The sequence below is a fragment of the Mus caroli genome, unplaced genomic scaffold, assembly GCF_978045245.1.
Source record: "Mus caroli unplaced genomic scaffold, Mus_caroli_1 scaffold_2, whole genome shotgun sequence".
Taxonomy (NCBI): Eukaryota; Metazoa; Chordata; class Mammalia; order Rodentia; family Muridae; genus Mus; species Mus caroli.
This window is the reverse complement of record NW_028227257.1, coordinates 70,408,221-70,411,635: the sequence shown is the minus strand read 5'-3', so window position 1 is coordinate 70,411,635 and position 3,415 is coordinate 70,408,221. Positions and strand designations below refer to the sequence as shown.

Genomic DNA, 3,415 nt, shown 5'->3' with positions numbered 1-3,415 from the left:
GGCGAGCACCACGCGCCCTCTAGTGGCGGCACACAAGTAACCAGGGCGATCCCTGAGTTTATGCTTTTTCTTTTGCTTGGTTTGGTAGTCCGGGATTCCAGATACATCACTTTTCAAATGTTGAAATGCTACCCAGGAGTTTTATGTAGTGCTAACAGTTTATAAGGATCCCCAAACTGTAAAATAACTTGTCAATTTTTTTTTTAAATTGTAACTACAAAGATGAGAGTTCAATGGGCTGATGCTGTGAGCTTCACCTTTAGTTTTTTACTCTATTCTTTTCTGTAGCTTGTCTTTCTTGTAACAATACATTTTGGATATCTGAGTTATCAATAGACAACCTCTTGTAACTTGGTCTTTCACTCCACATAATGCCACTCACAACTGGCTTTATTATGCTGTTGCTTGTTTCTCTGTTGTGAAGGTATACCAAACGGTAAAGTTCTACAACTCAGTAGAAAGACGGTGATTTTACTAAAGATTGAGTCAGTTATTCTCGGAAAAGGTCCATGCAATGCTGCAGGTGTCTGTGCTCCATTGCAGAGAACTGGAAACTGCATGTACTCACCAGGAGTTCAACCTGGTGCCCTGTTAAATTGTCCTTTGGTGTTGGCTCTACTTCATAAGACATTGATTCCTATACATTGGAGGCTGACCTTTTCTTTCTCATTTTAAGTAACTGTTTCTATAGGATGATGTTCCTTTAACTAACTTGGAAACTCAGAGTTGGCATGGGACTTTTAAGTACTTGCTCTAATATACCGAACACACAGTGGAACAAAATTAAATATATATATTTAAAACTATCTTTTTTATTTTTAGGTATTTTCTTCATTTACATTTCCAATGCTATCCCAAAAGTCCCCCATACCCTCCCCCCACCCCCTACGCACCCACTCCCACTTCTTGGCCCTGCCATTCCCCTGTACTGAAGCATATAAAGTTTGCAAGACCAATGGGCCTCTCTTTCCACTGATGGTTAACTAGGCCATCTTCTGATACATATGCAGCTAGAGACACGAGTTCTGGGAGGTACTGGTTAGTTCATATTGTTGTTCCACCTATAGGGTTGCAGACCCCTTTAGCTCCTTGGGTACTTTCTCTAGCTCCTCCATTAGGGGCCCTGTGATCCATCCAATAGCTGACTGTGAGCATCCACTACTGTGTTTGCTAGGCCTCACAAGAGACAGCTATATCTAGGTCCTTTCAGCAAAATCTTGCTAGTGTATGCAGTGGTGTCAGCGTTTGGAGGCTGATTATGGGATAATCCATCCCAAAACTGTCTTTTTAAACAAAGATTTCGGTATGGGTGCTCACAAAATGTGCCGCACCGCTTCAGGCCGTTGAGAGAAACTGCGGTAGCACACAGATTATTCAAATGCTCTACCTCTGGATTGTAGTGGTCCCCCTCTCCTCTCTTTCTCTGAGGTAGGATCTTGCTATGTAGACCAGGCTAGCCTACATCTTACAGTGATATTTGTGTCTTTCTGCTTCTCAACAGGGATTATAAGTGTGAGCTACCATACCTGGCATTTTGGAATTTTATTTGTTTTTTTTTTTGGGGGGGGGTGTCCTTGGAGGCAGGGTCTCATGAGACCTACAGTAGCTTGGAGCTCACTATATAGCTGAGGATGGCACTGGCCTCCAGATTCTCTGCTTTTACCTCCCAAGTGCTCGGATTACAGGCGTGGGATTCACACCGTTCCCCACCTTTAACTTATTTTTGTAGATACATATGTGCATGTGTGTGCAGCATATTTATGTGTACATGGGTACATGTGTGTGCACTAGTTTGTAGAAAACAAAGGACAACTTCAGAAGTTATTCCTTAGGTGGGGTGGGAGGACATTTCTTAGGTGCTATCCTTTTGAGACAAGGTCTCTCAATGGCTTGCTACTTACAAAATTGGAAGGACTGGTTGTCCTGCAAGTCCTAGGATGCAGTTTGTCTCTGCTTCCTTAGCCCTAAGGTTGCAACTATGTATCACCATGCTTAGCTGTAACTAGGAATCACCATGCTTAGCTGCAATTAGGAATCATCATGCTTAGCTGCAACTATGTATCACCATGCTTAGCTGTTACTATATATCACCATGCTTAGCTGCAACTATGTATCACCATGCTTAGCTGTAACTATGTATCACCATGCTTAGCTGTTACTATATATCACCATGCTTAGCTGCAACTATGTATCACCATGCTTAGCTGTAACTATGTATCACCATGCTTAGCTGTAACTATATATCACCATGCTTAGCTGCAACTAAAAATCACCATGCTTAGCTGCAACTATGTATCACCATGCTTAGCTGTAACTAAGTATCACCATGCTAAGCTGTCCTTCCTCCCCATTACATGGATTCTGGAGATCAAGCTTCAGGTTCTCATGTGTGCTCAAAACGAATAGTTTAATAGTAAGTGGTCTGCCTCTCACCCTCGCATTTAATGTTGAGATAGGGTTTCAAAAGTTATTCAGCCTGGTCTTGAACTTCCTCTGTAACCTAGATAGGATTTCACTAAGTTGTCCAGCTTTGCCTTGAACTTTTCTGTAACCTATGGAGGCCTTGAATTTATGAATCTTCTGCTTCTGCCTTCTGAACATCTGGGAGTACAAGCCTATGCCACCAGACTCAGGTATGTACGTGTGTGTGTGTCCTCCTATGAATGGAAATAGCAAAACCTTGAAAACTTTATGCCTTCATGGCCAACAGGCCTGAGTACCGAGAGAGCCAGGCCCTTCTTCAGATATCCACTGGATTGGAGACAATCAGCAGCTTGCAGTGTGGACTGTACTTGACAATGTTGGCAATGATGAACTTGAAGATGTTCACGTTTCGTTGGATCAGGTTGAGTCGGCTCTCCTCCTCTTGCTGACGGGTCCCCGCGGTGATGATGACCAACTTGGAGTTCGCAGTTACACAATAGTCTTTGCTGGAGATAATTTTTGGTATTTTAAGGAAGAGGCTGCCATGCTGGAGATCCATCATCTCGCCCTTTGGTTTCCATGACGTCAACAAGGGCAAGCTCGTCTGCCAAGTCCTTCGTTAAGATACTGATGGCACAAGCCATGCCAACAGTACCAACCCCAACAACTGTAATCTTGTTCTGGGGAACCTGTTCTTCCTTAAGAAGATTCACAATCAGCTGGTCCTTGAGGGTTGCCATCTTGGACTTTGAATCTTTTGAGACCGCTAGTGCACGATGGGGGGTGAGGGCGCGCAGAAGCAGCGTGGCTCAGTAGCAGTGGCTCCAGCACCTTTCCGCAGTTATTATTTGATAGGATTTGTCATCCAAACTGGGCCGTGCCACTCTTATTCCTGGTACAGAGTCAGTAGACAAACTACTTCAGTACATGACCCAGCACTTTGCTTGCTTTATATCCAGAGTCTAAAAAAAACCACCCCTGCCTATCCTTT

General features: G+C 43.6%; 1 pseudogene; it reads right to left on the bottom strand.

The window, feature by feature from the left end:
- Positions 1 to 2,740: 2,740 nt before the first annotated feature.
- LOC110290535 (L-lactate dehydrogenase A chain pseudogene) lies at positions 2,741 to 3,202 on the bottom strand (annotated as a pseudogene).
- Between the last annotated feature and the right edge of the window lie 213 nt (positions 3,203 to 3,415).